Source organism: Heterodontus francisci, chromosome 16, assembly GCF_036365525.1.
Source record: "Heterodontus francisci isolate sHetFra1 chromosome 16, sHetFra1.hap1, whole genome shotgun sequence".
Lineage (NCBI taxonomy): Eukaryota > Metazoa > Chordata > Chondrichthyes > Heterodontiformes > Heterodontidae > Heterodontus > Heterodontus francisci.
This window is the reverse complement of record NC_090386.1, coordinates 13,496,942-13,517,288: the sequence shown is the minus strand read 5'-3', so window position 1 is coordinate 13,517,288 and position 20,347 is coordinate 13,496,942.

Genomic DNA, 20,347 nt, shown 5'->3' with positions numbered 1-20,347 from the left:
AGGGTGGTAAGTTACCCCGGAAACAGGGTGATCAGTTATCCTGGAAACAGGGCGGTCAGTTACCACGGAAACAGGGCAGTCAGTTATCCCGGAAACAGGGTGATCAGTTATCCTGGAAACAGGGCAGTCAGTTAGCCTGGAAACAGGGCAGTCAGTTACCCCGGATACAGGGCAGTCAGTTACCCTGGAAACAGGGCAGTCAGTTATCCCGGAAACAGGGCAGTCATTTATCCCGGAAACAGGGTGATCAGTGACCCTGGAAACAGGGCAGTCAGTTACCCCGGAAACTAGGCAGTCAGTTACCCTGGAAACAGGGCAGTCATTTCTCCCGGAAACAGGGCAGTCAGTTACCCTGGAAACAGGGTAGTCAGTTATCCCGGAAACAGGGTGATCAGTTACCCTGGAAACTGGGCAGTCAGTTACCCTGGAAACAGGGTAGTCAGTTATCCCGGAAACAGGCTGATCAGTTACCCTGGAAACTGGGCAGTCAGTGACCCTGGAAACAGGGCAGTCAGTTACCCCGGAAACAGGGCAGTCAGTTACCCTGGAAACTGGGCAGTCAGTTACCTTGGAAACAGGGTAGTCAGTTATCCCGGAAACAGGGTGATCAGTTACCCTGGAAACTGGGCAGTCAGTTACCCCGGAAACAGGGCAGTCAGTTACCCTGGAAACTGGGCAGTCAGTTACCCCGGAAACAGGGCAGTCAGTTACCCTAGAAACAGGGCAGTCAGTTACGCTGGAAACTGGGCAGTCAGTTACCGCGGAAACAGGGCAGTCAGTAACCCTGGAAACAGATTACTCAGTTACCCCGGAAACAGGGTGATCAGTTATACTGGAAACAGGGTGATCAGTTACCCCGGATACAGGGCAGTTAGTTACCCTGGAAACTGGGCAGTCAGTTATCCTGGAAACTGGGCTGTCAGTTACCCTGGAAACAGGGCAGTCAGTTACGCTGGAAACTGGGCAGTCAGTTACCCCGGAAACAGGGCAGTCAGTAACCCTGGAAACAGATTACTCAGTTACCCCGGAAACAGGGTGATCAGTTATACTGGAAACAGGGCGGTCAGTTACCCCGGAAACAGGGCAGTTTTTTACCCTGGAAACAGGGCACACAGTTATCCCTGAATCAGGGCGGTCAGTTACCCTGGAAACAGGGCAGTCATTTACCCCGGAAACAGGGCAGTCAGTGACCCTGGAAACAGGGCAGTCAGTTATCCCGGAAACAGGGTGATCAGTTACGCTGGAAACAGGGCAGTCAGTTACCCTGGAAACAGGGCAGTCAGTTACCCCGGAAACAGGGCAGTCAGTTATCCCGGAAACAAGGTGGTCAGTTACCCTGGAAACTGGGCAATTAGTTAATCCGGAAACAGGGCAGTCAGTTACCCTGGAAACTGGGCAGTCAGTTACCCTGGAAACAGGGTGGTCAGTTATCCCGGAAACAGGGTGATCAGTTACCCTGGAAACAGGGCAGTCAGTTACCCCGGAAACAGGGCAGTCAGTGACCCTGGAAACAAGGCAGTCAGTTATCCCGGAAACAGGGTGATCAGTTACGCTGGAAACAGGGCAGTCACTTCCCCTGGAAACAGGGCAGTCAGTTACCCTGGCAACAGGATGGTCAGTTACACCGGAAACAGGGTGATCAGTTATCCTGGAAACAGGGCGGTCAGTTACCCCGGTAATAGGGCGGTCAGTAACCCTGGAAACAGGGCGGTCAGTTACCCCGGAAATAGGGCGGTCAGTTATCCTGGAAACAGGGAGGACAGTTACCCCGGAAACAGGGAGATCTGTTACCCCCGGAAACAGGGCAGTCAGTTACCCTGGAAACAGGATGGTCAGTTACCCTGGCAACAGGATGGTCAGTTACCCCGGAAACAGTGTGATCAGTTATCCTGGAAACAGGGCGGTCAGTTACCCCGGAAACAGGGCGGTCAGTTAGCCCGGAAACTGGGAGATCAGTTACCCTGGAAACAGGGCAGTCAGTTATCCTGGAAACAGGGCGGTCAGTTACCCCGGAAATAGGGCGGTCAGTTATCCTGGAAACAGGGCAGTCAGTTACCCCGGAAACTGGGAGATCAGTTACCCTGGAAACAGGGCAGTCAGTTATCCTGCAAACAGGGCAGTCAGTTATCCTGGAAACAGGGCGGTCAGTTACCCCGGAAATAGGGCGGTCAGTTATCCTGGAAACAGGGCGGTAAGTTACCCCGGAAACTGGATGGTCAGTTACCCCGGAAACAGGGCAGTCAGTTACCCTGGAAACAGGGCAGTCAGTTATCCTGGAAATAGGGCTGTCAGTTACCCTGGCAACAGGATGGTCAGTTACCCCAGAAACAGGGTGATCAGTTATCCTGGAAACAGGGCTGTCAGTTACCCTGGCAACAGGATGGTCAGTTACCCCGGAAACAGGGTGATCAGTTATCCTGGAAACAGGGCGGTCAGTTACCCCGGAAATAGGGCGGTCAGTAACCCTGGAAACAGGGCGGTCAGTTACCCCGGAAATAGGGCGGTCAGTTATCCTGGAAACAGGGAGGTCAGTTACCCCGGAAACAGGGAGATCTGTTACCCCCGGAAACAGGGCAGTCAGTTACCCTGGAAACAGGATGGTCAGTTACCCTGGCAACAGGATGGTCAGTTACCCCGGAAACAGTGTGATCAGTTATCCTGGAAACAGGGCGGTCAGTTACCGCGGAAACAGGGCAGTCAGTTACCCCAGAAACAGGGCGGTCAGTGACCCTGGAAACAGGGTGATCAGTTATCCCGGAAACAGGGCAGTCAGTTAACCTGGAAACAGGGCGGTCAGTTATCCAGTAAACAGGGCAGTCAGTTATCCCGGAAACAGGGCAGTCAGGTATCCTGGAAACAGGGCAGTCAGTTACCCCGGAAATAGGGCGGTCAGTTATCCTGGAAACAGGGCGGTCAGTTACCCCGGAAACAGGGAGATCTGTTACCCCGGAAACGGGGCTGTCAGTTACCCTGGAAACTGGGCAGTCAGTTACCCTGGAAACAGGATGGTCAGTTACCCTGGAAACAGGGTGATCAGTTATCCTGGAAACAGGGCGGTCAGTTACCCCGGAAACAGGGCAGTCAGTTACCCCAGAAACAGGGCGGTCAGTAACCCTGGAAACAGATTAGTCAGTTACCCCGGAAACAGGGTGGTCAGTTACCCCGGAAACAGAGTGAACAGTTATCCTGGAAACAGGGCAGTCAGTTACCCCGGAAACAGGGCAGTCAGTGACCCTGGAAACAGGGCAGTCAGTTATCCCGGAAACAGGGTGATCAGTTACGCTGGAAACAGGGCAGTCAGTTACCCTGGAAACAGGGCAGTCAGTTACCCCGGAAACAGGGCAGTCAGTTATCCCGGAAACAAGGTGGTCAGTTACCCTGGAAACTGGGCAGTCAGTTACCCCGGAAACAGGGCAGTCAGTTACCCTGGAAACTGGGCAGTCAGTTACCCTGGAAACAGGGTAGTCAGTTATCCCGGAAACAGGGTGATCAGTTACCCTGGAAACTGGGCAGTCAGTTACCCCGGAAACAGGGCAGTCAGTGACCCTGGAAACAGGGCAGTCAGTTATCCCGGAAACAGGGTGATCAGTTACGCTTGAAACAGGGCAGTCAGTTACCCTGGAAACAGGGCAGTCAGTTAGCCCGGAAACAGGGCAGTCAGTTATCCCGGAAACAAGGTGGTCAGTTACCCGGGAAACTGGGCAGTCAGTTACCCCGGAAACAGGGCAGTCAGTTATCCCGGAAACAGGGTGATCAGTTACCCTGGAAACTGGGCAGTCAGTTACCCCAGAAACAGGGCAGTCAGTTATCCCGGAAACAGGGTGATCAATTACGCTGGAAACAGGGCAGTCAGTTACCCCGGAAACAGGGCAGTCAGTTATCCCGGAAACAAGGTGGTCAGTTACCCTGGAAACTGGGCAGTCAGTTACCCCGGAAACAGGACAGTCAGTTACCCTGGAAACTGGGCAGTCAGTTACCCTGGAAACAGGGCAGTCAGTTATCCCGGAAACAGGGTGATCAGTTACCCTGGAAACTGGGCAGTCAGTTACCCCGGAAACATGGCAGTTAGTTACCCTGGAAACTGGGCAGTCAGTTACCCTGGAAACTGGGCTGTCAGTTACCCGGGAAACAGGGCTGTCAGTTACGCTGGAAACTGGGCAGTCAGTTACCCCGGAAACAGGGCAGTCAGTAACCCTGGAAACAGATTACTCAGTTACCCCGGAAACAGGGTGATCAGTTATACTGGTAACAGGGCGGTCAGTTAGCCCGGAAACAGGGCTGTTTTTTACCCTGGAAACAGGGCACACAGTTATCCCTGAAACAGGGCGGTCAGTTACCCTGGAAACAGGGCAGTCATTTACCCCGGAAACAGGGCAGTCAGTGACCCTGAAAACAGGGCAGTCAGTTACCCCGGAAACAGGGCAGTCAGTTATCCCGGAAACAAGGTGGTCAGTTACCCTGGAAACTGGGCAGTCAGTTACCCCGGAAACAGGGCAGTCAGTTATCCCGGAAACAGGGTGATCAGTTCCCCTGGAAACTGGGCAGTCAGTTACCCCAGAAACAGGGCAGTCAGTTATCCCGGAAACAGGGTGATCAGTTACGCTGGAAACAGGGCAGTCAGTTACCCTGGAAACAGGGCAGTCAGTTACCCCGGAAACAGGGCAGTCAGTTATCCCGGAAACAAGGTGGTCAGTTACCCTGGAAACTGGGCAGTCAGTTACCCCGGAAACAGGGCAGTCAGTTACCCTGGAAACTGGGCAGTCAGTTACCCTGGAAACAGGGTAGTCAGTTATCCCGGAAACAGGGTGATCAGTTACCCTGGAAACTGGGCAGTCAGTTACCCCAGAAACAGGGCAGTCAGTTACCCTGGAAACTGGGCAGTCAGTTACCCCGGAAACAGGGCAGTCAGTTACCCTGGAAACAGGGCAGTCAGTTACGCTGGAAACTGGGCAGTCAGTTACCGCGGAAACAGGGCAGTCAGTAACCCTGGAAACAGATTACTCAGTTACCCCGGAAACAGGGTGATCAGTTATACTGGAAACAGGGTGACCAGTTACCCCGGAAACAGGGCAGTTAGTTACCCTGGAAACTGGGCAGTCAGTTACCCTGGAAACTGGGCTGTCAGTTACCCTGGAAACAGGGCAGTCAGTTACACTGGAAACAGGGCGGTCAGTTACCCCGGAAACAGGGCAGTTTTTTACCCTGGAAACAGGGCACACAGTTATCCCTGAAACAGGGCGGTCAGTTACCCTGGAAACAGGGCAGTCATTTACCCCGGAAACAGGGTGATCCGTTACCCCGGAAACAGGGTGAACAGTTACCCTGGAAACTGGGCAGTCAGTTACCCCGGAAACAGGGCGGTCAGTTGCCCTGGAAACAGGTCAGTCAGTTACCCCGGAAACATGGTGATCAGTTGCACTGGAAACAGGGAGATCAGTTACCCTGGAAACAGGGCAGTCAGTTACCCCGGAAACTGGGTCATCAGTTACCCTGGAAACAGGGAGATCAGTTACCCTGGAAACAGGGCAGTCAGTTCCCCGGAAACAGGGTGATCAGTTACCCCGGAAACAGGGAGATCAGTTACCCTGGACACAGGGCATTCAGTTATCCTGGAAACAGGGTGGTCAGTGACCCTGGAAACAGGGTGGTAAGTTACCCCGGAAACAGGGTGATCAGTTATCCTGGAAACAGGGCGGTCAGTTACCACGGAAACAGGGCAGTCAGTTATCCCGGAAACAGGGTGATCAGTTATCCTGGAAACAGGGCAGTCAGTTAGCCTGGAAACAGGGCAGTCAGTTACCCCGGATACAGGGCAGTCAGTTACCCTGGAAACAGGGCAGTCAGTTATCCCGGAAACAGGGCAGTCATTTATCCCGGAAACAGGGTGATCAGTGACCCTGGAAACAGGGCAGTCAGTTACCCCGGAAACTAGGCAGTCAGTTACCCTGGAAACAGGGCAGTCATTTCTCCCGGAAACAGGGCAGTCAGTTACCCTGGAAACAGGGTAGTCAGTTATCCCGGAAACAGGGTGATCAGTTACCCTGGAAACTGGGCAGTCAGTTACCCTGGAAACAGGGTAGTCAGTTATCCCGGAAACAGGCTGATCAGTTACCCTGGAAACTGGGCAGTCAGTGACCCTGGAAACAGGGCAGTCAGTTACCCCGGAAACAGGGCAGTCAGTTACCCTGGAAACTGGGCAGTCAGTTACCTTGGAAACAGGGTAGTCAGTTATCCCGGAAACAGGGTGATCAGTTACCCTGGAAACTGGGCAGTCAGTTACCCCGGAAACAGGGCAGTCAGTTACCCTGGAAACTGGGCAGTCAGTTACCCCGGAAACAGGGCAGTCAGTTACCCTAGAAACAGGGCAGTCAGTTACGCTGGAAACTGGGCAGTCAGTTACCGCGGAAACAGGGCAGTCAGTAACCCTGGAAACAGATTACTCAGTTACCCCGGAAACAGGGTGATCAGTTATACTGGAAACAGGGTGATCAGTTACCCCGGATACAGGGCAGTTAGTTACCCTGGAAACTGGGCAGTCAGTTATCCTGGAAACTGGGCTGTCAGTTACCCTGGAAACAGGGCAGTCAGTTACGCTGGAAACTGGGCAGTCAGTTACCCCGGAAACAGGGCAGTCAGTAACCCTGGAAACAGATTACTCAGTTACCCCGGAAACAGGGTGATCAGTTATACTGGAAACAGGGCGGTCAGTTACCCCGGAAACAGGGCAGTTTTTTACCCTGGAAACAGGGCACACAGTTATCCCTGAATCAGGGCGGTCAGTTACCCTGGAAACAGGGCAGTCATTTACCCCGGAAACAGGGCAGTCAGTGACCCTGGAAACAGGGCAGTCAGTTATCCCGGAAACAGGGTGATCAGTTACGCTGGAAACAGGGCAGTCAGTTACCCTGGAAACAGGGCAGTCAGTTACCCCGGAAACAGGGCAGTCAGTTATCCCGGAAACAAGGTGGTCAGTTACCCTGGAAACTGGGCAATTAGTTAATCCGGAAACAGGGCAGTCAGTTACCCTGGAAACTGGGCAGTCAGTTACCCTGGAAACAGGGTGGTCAGTTATCCCGGAAACAGGGTGATCAGTTACCCTGGAAACAGGGCAGTCAGTTACCCCGGAAACAGGGCAGTCAGTGACCCTGGAAACAAGGCAGTCAGTTATCCCGGAAACAGGGTGATCAGTTACGCTGGAAACAGGGCAGTCACTTCCCCTGGAAACAGGGCAGTCAGTTACCCCGGAAACAGGGCAGTCAGTTATCCCGGAAACAAGGTGGTCAGTTACCCTGGAAACTGGGCAGTCAGTTACCCCGGAAACAGGGCAGTCAGTTATCCCGGAAACAGGGTGATCAGTTACCCTGGAAACTGGGCAGTCAGTTTCCCCAGAAACAGGGCAGTCAGTTAACCCGGAAACAGGGTGATCCGTTACGCTGGAAACAGGGCAGTCAGTTACCCTGGAAACAGGGCAGTCAGTTACCCCGGAAACAGGGCAGTCAGTTATCCCGGAAACAAGGTGGTCAGTTACCCTGCAAACTGGGCAGTCAGTTACCCCGGAAACAGGGCAGTCAGTTACCCTGGAAACTGGGCAGTCAGTTACCCTGGAAACAGGGTAGTCAGTTATCCCGGAAACAGGGTGATCAGTTACCCTGGAAACTGGGCAGTCAGTTACCCCGGAAACAGGGCAGTCAGTTACCCTGGAAACTGGGCAGTCAGTTACCCCGGAAACAGGGCAGTCAGTTACCCTGGAAACAGGGCAGTCAGTTACCCCGGAAACAGGGCAGTCAGTTACCCTGGAAACAGGGCAGTCAGTTACGCTGGAAACTGGGCAGTCAGTTACCGCGGAAACAGGGCAGTCAGTAACCCTGGAAACAGATTACTCAGCTACCCCGGAAACAGGGTGATCAGTTATACTGGAAACAGGGTGATCAGTTACCCCGGAAACAGGGCAGTTAGTTACCCTGGAAACTGGGCAGTCAGCTACCCTGGAAACTGGGCTGTCAGTTACCCGGGAAACTGGGCAGTCAGTTACGCTGGAAACTGGGCAGTCAGTTACCCCGGAAACAGGGCAGTCAGTAACCCTGGAAACAGATTACTCAGTTACCCCTGAAACAGGGTGATCAGTTATACTGGAAACAGGGCGGTCAGTTACCCCGGAAACAGGGCAGTTTTTTACCCTGGAAACAGGGCACACAGTTATCCCTGAAACAGGGCGGTCAGTTACCCTGGAAACAGGGCAGTCATTTACCCCGGAAACAGGGTGATCCGTTACCCCGGAAACAGGGTGAACAGTTACCCTGGAAACTGGGCAGTCAGTTACCCCGGAAACAGGGCGGTCAGTTGCCCTGGAAACAGGTCAGTCAGTTACCCCGGAAACATGGTGATCCGTTGCACTGGAAACAGGGAGATCAGTTACCCTGGAAACAGGGCAGTCAGTTACCCCGGAAACTGGGTCATCAGTTACCCTGGAAACAGGGAGATCAGTTACCCTGGAAACAGGGCAGTCAGTTCCCCGGAAACAGGGTGATCAGTTACCCCGGAAACAGGGAGATCAGTTACCCTGGAAACAGGGCTTTCAGTTATCCTGGAAACAGGGTGGTCAGTGACCCTGGAAACTGGGTGGTCAGTTGCCCCGGAAACAGGGTGATCAGTTATCCTGGAAACAGGGCGGTCAGTTACCCCGGAAACAGGGCAGTCACTTACCCCGGAAACAGGGTGATCAGTTATCCTGGAAACAGGGCAGTCAGTTAGCCTGGAAACAGGGCAGTCAGTTACCCCGGATACAGGGCAGTCAGTTACCCTGGAAACAGGGCAGTCAGTTATCCCGGAAACAGGGCAGTCATTTATCCCGGAAACAGGGTGATCAGTTACCCTGGAAACAGGGCAGTCAGTTACCCCGGAAACAGGGCAGTCAGTGACCCTGGAAACTGGGCAGTCAGTTCACCCGGAAACAGGGCAGTCAGTTACCCTGGAAACAGGGCAGTCAGTTACGCTGGAAACTGGGCAGTCAGTTACCGTGGAAACAGGGCAGTCAGTAACCCTGGAAACAGATTACTCAGTTACCCCGGAAACAGGGTGATCAGTTATACTGGAAACAGGGTGATCAGTTACCCCGGAAACAGGGCAGTTAGTTACCCTGGAAACTGGGCAGTCAGTGACCCTGGAAACTGGGCTGTCAGTTACCCGGGAAACAGGGCAGTCAGTTACGCTGGAAACTGGGCAGTCAGTTACCCCGGAAACAGGGCAGTCAGTAACCCTGGAAACAGATTACTCAGTTACCCCGGAAACAGGGTGATCAGTTATACTGGTAACAGGGCGGTCGGTTAGCCCGGAAACAGGGCTGTTTTTTACCCTGGAAACAGGGCACACAGTTATCCCTGAAACAGGGCGGTCAGTTACCCTGGAAACAGGGCAGTCATTTACCCCGGAAACAGGGCAATCAGTGACCCTGGAAACAGGGCAGTCAGTTATCCCGGAAACAGGGTGATCAGTTACGCTGGAAACAGGGCAGTCAGTTACCCTGGAAACAGGGCAGTCAGTTAGCCCGGAAACAGGGCAGTCAGTTATCCCGGAAACAAGGTGGTCAGTCACCCGGGAAACTGGGCAGTCAGTTACCCCGGAAACAGGGCAGTCAGTTATCCCGGAAACAGGGTGATCAGTTACCCTGGAAACTGGGCAGTCAGTTACCCCAGAAACAGGGCAGTCAGTTATCCCGGAAACAGTGTGATCAATTACGCTGGAAACAGGGCAGTCAGTTACCCTGGAAACAGGGCAGTCAGTTACCCCGGAAACAGGGCAGGCAGTTATCCCGGAAACAAGGTGGTCAGTTACCCTGGAAACTGGGCAGTCAGTTACCCCGGAAACAGGACAGTCAGTTACCCTGGAAACTGGGCAGTCAGTTACCCTGGAAACAGGGCAGTCAGTTATCCCGGAAACAGGGTGATCAGTTACCTTGGAAACTGGGCAGTCAGTTACCCCGGAAACAGGGCAGTTAGTTACCCTGGAAACTGGGCAGTCAGTTACCCTGGAAACTGGGCTGTCAGTTACCCGGGAAACAGGGCAGTCAGTTACGCTGGAAACTGGGCAGTCAGTTACCCCGGAAACAGGGCAGTCAGTAACCCTGGAAACAGATTACTCAGTTACCCCGGAAACAGGGTGATCAGTTATACTGGTAACAGGGCGGTCAGTTACCCCGGAAACAGGTCTGTTTTTTACCCTGGAAACAGGGCACACAGTTATCCCTGAAACAGGGCGGTCAGTTACCCTGGAAACAGGGCAGTCATTTACCCCGGAAACAGGGCAGTCAGTGACCCTGAAAACAGGGCAGTCAGTTATCCCGGAAACAGGGTGATCAGTTACGCTGGAAACAGGGCAGTCAGTTACCCTGGAAACAGGGCAGTCAGTTAGCCCGGAAACAGGGCAGTCAGTTATCCCGGAAACAAGGTGGTCAGTTACCCTGGAAACTGGGCAGTCAGTTACCCCAGAAACAGGGCAGTCAGTTCCCCTGGAAACTGGGCAGTCAGTTACCCTGGAAACAGGGTAGTCAGTTATCCCGGAAACAGGGTGATCAGTTACCCTGGAAACTGGGCAGTCAGTTACCCCGGAAACAGGGCAGTCAGTGACCCTGGAAACAGGGCAGTCAGTTATCCCGGAAACAGGGTGATCAGTTACGCTGGAAACAGGGCAGTCAGTTACCCTGGAAACAGGGCAGTCAGTTACCCCGGAAACAGGGCAGTCAGTTATCCCGGAAACAAGGTGGTCAGTTACCCTGGAAACTGGGCAGTCAGTTACCCCGGAAACAGGGCAGTCAGTTATCCCGGAAACAGGGTGATCAGTTCCCCTGGAAACTGGGCAGTCAGTTACCCCAGAAACAGGGCAGTCAGTTATCCCGGAAACAGGGTGATCAGTTACGCTGGAAACAGGGCAGTCAGTTACCCTGGAAACAGGGCAGTCAGTTATCCCGGAAACAGGGCAGTCAGTTATCCCGGAAACAAGGTGGTCAGTTACCCTGGAAACTGGGCAGTCAGTTACCCCGGAAACAGGGCAGTCAGTTACCCTGGAAACTGGGCAGTCAGTTACCCTGGAAACAGGGTAGTCAGTTATCCCGGAAACAGGGTGATCAGTTACCCTGGAAACTGGGCAGTCAGTTACCCCAGAAACAGGGCAGTCAGTTACCCTGGAAACTGGGCAGTCAGTTACCCCGGAAACAGGGCAGTCAGTTACCCTGGAAACAGGGCAGTCAGTTACGCTGGAAACTGGGCAGTCAGTTACCGCGGAAACAGGGCAGTCAGTAACCCTGGAAACAGATTACTCAGTTACCCCGGAAACAGGGTGATCAGTTATACTGGAAACAGGGTGACCAGTTACCCCGGAAACAGGGCAGTTAGTTACCCTGGAAACTGGGCAGTCAGTTACCCTGGAAACTGGGCTGTCAGTTACTCTGGAAACAGGGCAGTCAGTTACACTGGAAACTGGGCAGTCAGTTACACCGGAAACAGGGCAGTCAGTAACCCTGGAAACAGATTACTCAGTTACCCCGGAAACAGGGTGATCAGTTATACTGGAAACAGGGCGGTCAGTTACCCCGGAAACAGGACAGTTTTTTACCCTGGAAACAGGGCACACAGTTATCCCTGAAACAGGGCGGTCAGTTACCCTGGAAACAGGGCAGTCATTTACCCCGGAAACAGGGTGATCCGTTACCCCGGAAACAGGGTGAACAGTTACCCTGGAAACTGGGCAGTCAGTTACCCCGGAAACAGGGCGGTCAGTTGCCCTGGAAACAGGTCAGTCAGTTACCCCGGAAACATGGTGATCCGTTGCACTGGAAACAGGGAGATCAGTTACCCTGGAAACAGGGCAGTCAGTTACCCCGGAAACTGGGTCATCAGTTACCCTGGAAACAGGGAGATCAGTTACCCTGGAAACAGGGCAGTCAGTTCCCCGGAAACAGGGTGATCAGTTACCCCGGAAACAGGGAGATCAGTTACCCTGGAAACAGGGCTTTCAGTTATCCTGGAAACAGGGTGGTCAGTGACCCTGGAAACAGGGTGGTAAGTTACCCCGGAAACAGGGTGATCAGTTATCCTGGAAACAGGGCGGTCAGTTACCACGGAAACAGGGCAGTCAGTTACCCCGGAAACAGGGTGATCAGTTATCCTGGAAACAGGGCAGTCAGTTAGCCTGGAAACTGGGCAGTCAGTTACCCCGGATACAGGGCAGTCAGTTACCCTGGAAACAGGGCAGTCAGTTATCCCGGAAACAGGGCAGTCATTTATCCCGGAAACAGGGTGATCAGTGACCCTGGAAACAGGGCAGTCAGTTACCCCGGAAACTAGGCAGTCAGTTACCCTGGAAACAGGGCAGTCATTTCTCCCGGAAACAGGGCAGTCAGTTATCCCGGAAACAGGCTGATCAGTTACCCTGGAAACTGGGCAGTCAGTTACCCTGGAAACAGGGCAGTCAGTTCCCCGGAAACAGGGTGATCAGTTACCCCGGAAACAGGGAGATCAGTTACCCTGGAAACAGGGCTTTCAGTTATCCTGGAAACAGGGTGGTCAGTGACCCTGGAAACAGGGTGGTAAGTTACCCCGGAAACAGGGAGATCAGTTATCCTGGAAACAGGGCGGTCAGTTACCACGGAAACAGGGCAGTCAGTTACCCCGGAAACAGGGTGATCAGTTATCCTGGAAACAGGGCAGTCAGTTAGCCTGGAAATAGGGCAGTCAGTTACCCCGGAAACAGGGCAGTCAGTTACCCTGGAAACAGGGCAGTCAGTTATCCCGGAAACAGGGCAGTCATTTATCCCGGAAACAGGGTGATCAGTGACCCTGGAAACAGGGCAGTCAGTTACCCCGGAAACTAGGCAGTCAGTTACCCTGGAAACAGGGCAGTCAATTCTCCCGGAAACAGGGCAGTCAGTTATCCCGGAAACAGGCTGATCAGTTACCCTGGAAACTGTGCAGTCAGTTACCCTGGAAACAGGGCAGTCAGTTACCCCGGAAACAGGGCAGTCAGTTACCCTGGAAACTGGGCAGTCAGTTACCCTGGAAACAGGGTAGTCAGTTATCCCGGAAACAGGGTGATCAGTTACCCTGGAAACTGGGCAGTCAGTTACCCCGGAAACAGGGCAGTCAGTTACCCTGGAAACTGGGCAGTCAGTTACCCCGGAAACAGGGCAGTCAGTTACCCTAGAAACAGGGCAGTCAGTTACGCTGGAAACTGGGCAGTCAGCTACCGCGGAAACAGGGCAGTCAGTAACCCTGGAAACAGATTACTCAGTTACCCCGGAAACAGGGTGATCAGTTATACTGGAAACAGGGTGATCAGTTACCCCGGATACAGGGCAGTTAGTTACCCTGGAAACTGGGCAGTCAGTTATCCTGGAAACTGGGCTGTCAGTTACCCTGGAAACAGGGCAGTCAGTTACGCTGGAAACTGGGCAGTCAGTTACCCCGGAAACAGGGCAGTCAGTAACCCTGGAAACAGATTACTCAGTTACCCCGGAAACAGGGTGATCAGTTATACTGGAAACAGGGCGGCCAGTTACCCCGGAAACAGGGCAGATTTTTACCCTGGAAACAGGGCACACAGTTATCCCTGAATCAGGGCGGTCAGTTACCCTGGAAACAGGGCAGTCATTTACCCCGGAAACAGGGCAGTCAGTGACCCTGGAAACAGGGCAGTCAGTTATCCCGGAAACAGGGTGATCAGTTACGCTGGAAACAGGGCAGTCAGTTACCCTGGAAACAGGGCAGTCAGTTACCCCGGAAACAGGGCAGTCAGTTATCCCGGAAACAAGGTGGTCAGTTACCCTGGAAACTGGGCAGTTAGTTAATCCGGAAACAGGGCAGTCAGTTACCCTGGAAACTGGGCAGTCAGTTACCCTGGAAACAGGGTGGTCAGTTATCCCGGAAACAGGGTGATCAGTTACCCTGGAAACTGGGCAGTCAGTTACCCCGGAAACAGGGCAGTCAGTGACCCTGGAAACAAGGCAGTCAGTTATCCCGGAAACAGGGCAGTCAGTTATCCCGGAAACAAGGTGGTCAGTTACCCTGGAAACTGGGCAGTCAGTTACCCCGGAAACAGGGCAGTCAGTTATCCCGGAAACAGGGTGATCAGTTACCCTGGAAACTGGGCAGTCAGTTTCCCCAGAAACAGGGCAGTCAGTTAACCCGGAAACAGGGTGATCAGTTACGCTGGAAACAGGGCAGTCAGTTACCCTGGAAACAGGGCAGTCAGTTACCCCGGAAACAGGGCAGTCAGTTATCCCGGAAACAAGGTGGTCAGTTACCCTGGAAACTGGGCAGTCAGTTACCCCGGAAACAGGGCAGTCAGTTATCCCGGAAACAGGGTGATCAGTTACCCTGGAAACTGGGCAGTCAGTTTCCCCAGAAACAGGGCAGTCAGTTAACCCGGAAACAGGGTGATCAGTTACGCTGGAAACAGGGCAGTCAGTTACCCTGGAAACAGGGCAGTCAGTTACCCCGGAAACAGGGCAGTCAGTTATCCCGGAAACAAGGTGGTCAGTTACCCTGGAAACTGGGCAGTCAGTTACCCCGGAAACAGGGCAGTCAGTTACCCTGGAAACTGGGCAGTCAGTTACCCTGGAAACAGGGTAGTCAGTTATCCCGGAAACAGGGTCATCAGTTACCCTGGAAACTGGGCAGTCAGTTACCCCGGAAACAGGGCAGTCAGTTACCCTGGAAACAGGGCAGTCAGTTACCCCGGAAACAGGGCAGTCAGTTACCCTGGAAACAGGGCAGTCAGTTACGCTGGAAACTGGGCAGTCAGTTACCCCGGAAACAGGGCAGTCAGTAACCCTGGAAACAGATTACTCAGTTACCCCTGAAACAGGGTGATCAGTTATACTGGAAACAGGGCGGTCAGTTACCCCGGAAACAGGGCAGTTTTTTACCCTGGAAACAGGGCACACAGTTATCCCTGAAACAGGGCGGTCAGTTACCCTGGAAACAGGGCAGTCATTTACCCCGGAAACAGGGTGATCCGTTACCCTGGAAACAGGGTGAACAGTTACCCTGGAAACAGGGCAGTCAGTTACCCTGGAAACAGGAAAGTCAGTTACCCCGGAAACTGGGTCATCAGTTACCCTGGAAACAGGGAGATCAGTTACCCTGGAAACAGGGCAGTCAGTTCCCCGGAAACAGGGTGATCAGTTACCCCGGAAACAGGGAGATCAGTTACCCTGGAAACAGGGCTTTCAGTTATCCTGGAAACAGGGTGGTCAGTGACCCTGGAAACTGGGTGGTCAGTTGCCCCGGAAACAGGGTGATCAGTTATCCTGGAAACAGGGCGGTCAGTTACCCCGGAAACAGGGCAGTCACTTACCCCGGAAACAGGGTGATCAGTTATCCTGGAAACAGGGCAGTCAGTTAGCCTGGAAACAGGGCAGTCAGTTACCCCGGATACAGGGCAGTCAGTTACCCTGGAAACAGGGCAGTCAGTTATCCCGGAAACAGGGCAGTCATTTATCCCGGAAACAGGGTGATCAGTTACCCTGGAAACAGGGCAGTCAGTTACCCCGGAAACAGGGCAGTCAGTGACCCTGGAAACTGGGCAGTCAGTTAACCCGGAAGCAGGGCAGTCAGTTACCCTGGAAACAGGGCAGTCAGTTACGCTGGAAACTGGGCAGTCAGTTACCGCGGAAACAGGGCAATCAGTAACCCTGGAAACAGATTACTCAGTTACCCCGGAAACAGGGTGATCAGTTATATTGGAAACAGGGTGATCAGTTACCCCGGAAACAGGGCAGTTAGTTACCCTGGAAACTGGGCAGTCAGTTACCCTGGAAACTGGGCTGTCAGTTACCCGGGAAACAGGGCAGTCAGTTACGCTGGAAACTGGGCAGTCAGTTACCCCGGAAACAGGGCAGTCAGTAACCCTGGAAACAGATTACTCAGTTACCCCGGAAACAGGGTTATCAGTGACCCTGGAAACAGGGCAGTCAGTTATCCCGGAAACAGGGTGATCAGTTACGCTGGAAACAGGGCAGTCAGTTACCCTGAAAACAGGGCAGTCAGTTAGCCCGGAAACAGGGCAGTCAGTTATCCCGGAAACAAGGTGGTCAGTTACCCGGGAAACTGGGCAGTCAGTTACCCCGGAAACAGGGCAATCAGTTATCCCGGAAACAGGGTGATCAGTTACCCTGGAAACTGGGCAGTCAGTTACCCCAGAAACAGGGCAGTCAGTTATCCCGGAAACAGGGTGATCAATTACGCTGGAAACAGGGCAGTCAGTTACCCTGGAAACAGGGCAGTCAGTTACCCCGGAAACAGGGCAGGCAGTTATCCCGGAAACAAGGTGGTCAGTTACCCTGGAAACTGGGCAGTCAGTTACCCGGAAACAGGACAGTCAGTTACCCTGGAAACGGGGCAGTCAGTTACCCTGGAAACAGGGCAGTCAGTTATCCCGGAAACAGGGTGATCAGTTACCCTGGAAACTGGGCAGTCAGTTACCCCGGAAACAGGGCAGTTAGTTACCCTGGAAACTGGGCAGTCAGTTACCCTGGAAACTGGGCTGTCAGTTACCCGGGAAACAGGGCAGTCAGTTACGCTGGAAACTGGGCAGTCAGTTACCCCGGAAACAGGGCAGTCAGTAACCCTGGAAACAGATTACTCAGTTACCCCGGAAACAGGGTGATCAGTTATACTGGTAACAGGGCGGTCAGTTACCCCGGAAACAGGTCTGTTTTTTACCCTGGAAACTGGGCACACAGTTATCCCTGAAACAGGGCGGTCAGTTACCCTGGAAACAGGGCAGTCAGTTACCCTGGAAACTGGGCAGTCAGTTCCCCTGGAAACAGGGTAGTCAGTTATCCCGGAAACAGGGTGATCAGTTACCCTGGAAACTGGGCAGTCAGTTACCCCAGAAACAGGGCAGTCAGTTACCCTGGAAACTGGGTGATCAGTTACGCTGGAAACAGGGCAGTCAGTTACCCTGGAAACAGGGCAGTCAGTTACCCCGGAAACAGGGCAGTCAGTTATCCCGGAAACAAGGTGGTCAGTTACCCTGGAAACTGGGCAGTCAGTTACCCCGGAAACAGGGCAGTCAGTTATCCCGGAAACAGGGTGATCAGTTCCCCTGGAAACTGGGCAGTCAGTTACCCCAGAAACAGGGCAGTCAGTTATCCCGGAAACAGGGTGATCAGTTACGCTGGAAACAGGGCAGTCAGTTACCCTGGAAACAGGGCAGTCAGTTACCCCGGAAACAGGGCAGTCAGTTATCCCGGAAACAAGGTGGTCAGTTACCCTGGAAACTGGGCAGTCAGTTACCCCGGAAACAGGGCAGTCAGTTACCCTGGAAACTGGGCAGTCAGTTACCCTGGAAACAGGGTAGTCAGTTATCCCGGAAACAGGGTGATCAGTTACCCTGGAAACTGGGCAGTCAGTTACCCCAGAAACAGGGCAGTCAGTTACCCTGGAAACTGGGCAGTCAGTTACCCCGGAAACAGGGCAGTCAGTTACCCTGGAAACAGGGCAGTCAGTTACGCTGGAAACTGGGCAGTCAGTTACCGCGGAAACAGGGCAGTCAGTAACCCTGGAAACAGATTACTCAGTTACCCCGGAAACAGGGTGATCAGTTATACTGGAAACAGGGTGACCAGTTACCCCGGAAACAGGGCAGAGAGTTACCCTGGAAACTGGGCTGTCAGTTACCCTGGAAACTGGGCTGTCAGTTACTCTGGAAACAGGGCAGTCAGTTACACTGGAAACTGGGCAGTCAGTTACACCGGAAACAGGGCAGTCAGTAACCCTGGAAACAGATTACTCAGTTACCCCAGAAACAGGGTGATCAGTTATACTGGAAACAGGGCGGTCAGTTACCCCGGAAACAGGGCAGTTTTTTACCCTGGAAACAGGGCACACAGTTATCCCTGAAACAGGGCGGTCAGTTACCCTGGAAACAGGGCAGTCATTTACCCCGGAAACAGGGTGATCCGTTACCCCGGAAACAGGGTGAACAGTTACCCTGGAAACTGGGCAGTCAGTTACCCCGGAAACAGGGCGGTCAGTTGCCCTGGAAACAGGTCAGTCAGTTACCCCGGAAACATGGTGATCCGTTGCACTGGAAACAGGGAGATCAGTTACCCTGGAAACAGGGCAGTCAGTTACCCCGGAAACTGGGTCATCAGTTACCCTGGAAACAGGGAGATCAGTTACCCTGGAAACAGGGCAGTCAGTTCCCCGGAAACAGGGTGATCAGTTACCCCGGAAACAGGGAGATCAGTTACCCTGGAAACAGGGCTTTCAGTTATCCTGGAAATAGGGTGGTCAGTGACCCTGGAAACAGGGTGGTAAGTTACCCCGGAAACAGGGTGATCAGTTATCCTGGAAACAGGGCGGTCAGTTACCACGGAAACAGGGCAGTCAGTTACCCCGGAAACAGGGTGATCAGTTATCCTGGAAACAGGGCAGTCAGTTAGCCTGGAAACAGGGCAGTCAGTTACCCCGGATACAGGGCAGTCAGTTACCCTGGAAACAGGGCAGTCAGTTATCCCGGAAACAGGGCAGTCATTTATCCCGGAAACAGGGTGATCAGTGACCCTGGAAACAGGGCAGTCAGTTACCCCGGAAACTAGGCAGTCAGTTACCCTGGAAACAGGGCAGTCATTTCTCCCGGAAACAGGGCAGTCAGTTATCCCGGAAACAGGCTGATCAGTTACCCTGGAAACTGGGCAGTCAGTTACCCTGGAAACAGGGCAGTCAGTTACCCCGGAAACAGGGAAGTCAGTTACCCTGGAAACTGGGCAGTCAGTTACCCTGGAAACAGGGTAGTCAGTTATCCCGGAAACAGGGTGATCAGTTACCCTGGAAACTGCGCAGTCAGTTACCCCGGAAACAGGGCAGTCAGTTACCCTGGAAACTGGGCAGTCAGTTACCCCGGAAACAGGGCAGTCAGTTACCCTAGAAACAGGGCAGTCAGTTACGCTGGCAACTGGGCAGTCAGTTACCGCCGAAACAGGGCAGTCAGTAACCCTGGAAACAGATTACTCAGTTACCCCGGAAACAGGGTGATCAGTTATACTGGAAACAGGGTGATCAGTTACCCCGGAAACAGGGCAGTTAGTTACCCTGGAAACTGGGCAGTCAGTTATCCTGGAAACTGGGCTGTCAGTTACCCTGGAAACAGGGCAGTCAGTTACGCTGGAAACTGGGCAGTCAGTTACCCCGGAAACAGGGCAGTCAGTAACCCTGGAAACAGATTACTCAGTTACCGCGGAAACAGGGTGATCAGTTATACTGGAAACAGGGCGGTCAGTTACCCCGGAAACAGGGCAGTTTTTTACCCTGGAAACAGGGCACACAGTTATCCCTGAATCAGGGCGGTCAGTTACCCTGGAAACAGGGCAGTCATTTACCCCGGAAACAGGGCAGTCAGTGACCCTGGAAACAGGGCAGTCAGTTATCCCGGAAACAGGGTGATCAGTTACGCTGGAAACAGGGCAGTCAGTTACCCTGGAAACAGGGCAGTCAGTTACCCCGGAAACAGGGCAGTCAGTTATCCCGGAAACAAGGTGGTCAGTTACCCTGGAAACTGGGCAGTTAGTTAATCCGGAAACAGGGCAGTCAGTTACCCTGGAAACTGGGCAGTCAGTTACCCTGGAAACAGGGTGGTCAGTTATCCCGGAAACAGGGTGATAAGTTACCCTGGAAACTGGGCAGTCAGTTACCCCGGAAACAGGGCAGTCAGTGACCCTGGAAACAAGGCAGTCAGTTATCCCGGAAACAGGGTGATCAGTTACGCTGGAAACAGGGCAGTCACTTCCCCTGGAAACAGGGCAGTCAGTTACCCCGGAAACAGGGCAGTCAGTTATCCCGGAAACAAGGTGGTCAGTTACCCTGGAAACTGGGCAGTCAGTTACCCCGGAAACAGGGCAGTCAGTTATCCCGGAAACAGGGTGATCAGTTACCCTGGAAACTGGGCAGTCAGTTTCCCCAGAAACAGGGCAGTCAGTTAACCCGGAAACAGGGTGATCAGTTACGCTGGAAACAGGGCAGTCAGTTACCCTGGAAACAGGGCAGTCAGTTACCCCGGAAACAGGGCAGTCAGTTATCCCGGAAACAAGGTGGTCAGTTACCCTGCAAACTGGGCAGTCAGTTACCCCGGAAACAGGGCAGTCAGTTACCCTGGAAACTGGGCAGTCAGTTACCCTGGAAACAGGGTAGTCAGTTATCCCGGAAACAGGGTGATCAGTTACCCTGGAAACTGGGCAGTCAGTTACCCCGGAAACAGGGCAGTCAGTTACCCTGGAAACTGGGCAGTCAGTTACCCCGGAAACAGGGCAGTCAGTTACCCTGGAAACAGGGCAGTCAGTTACCCCGGAAAC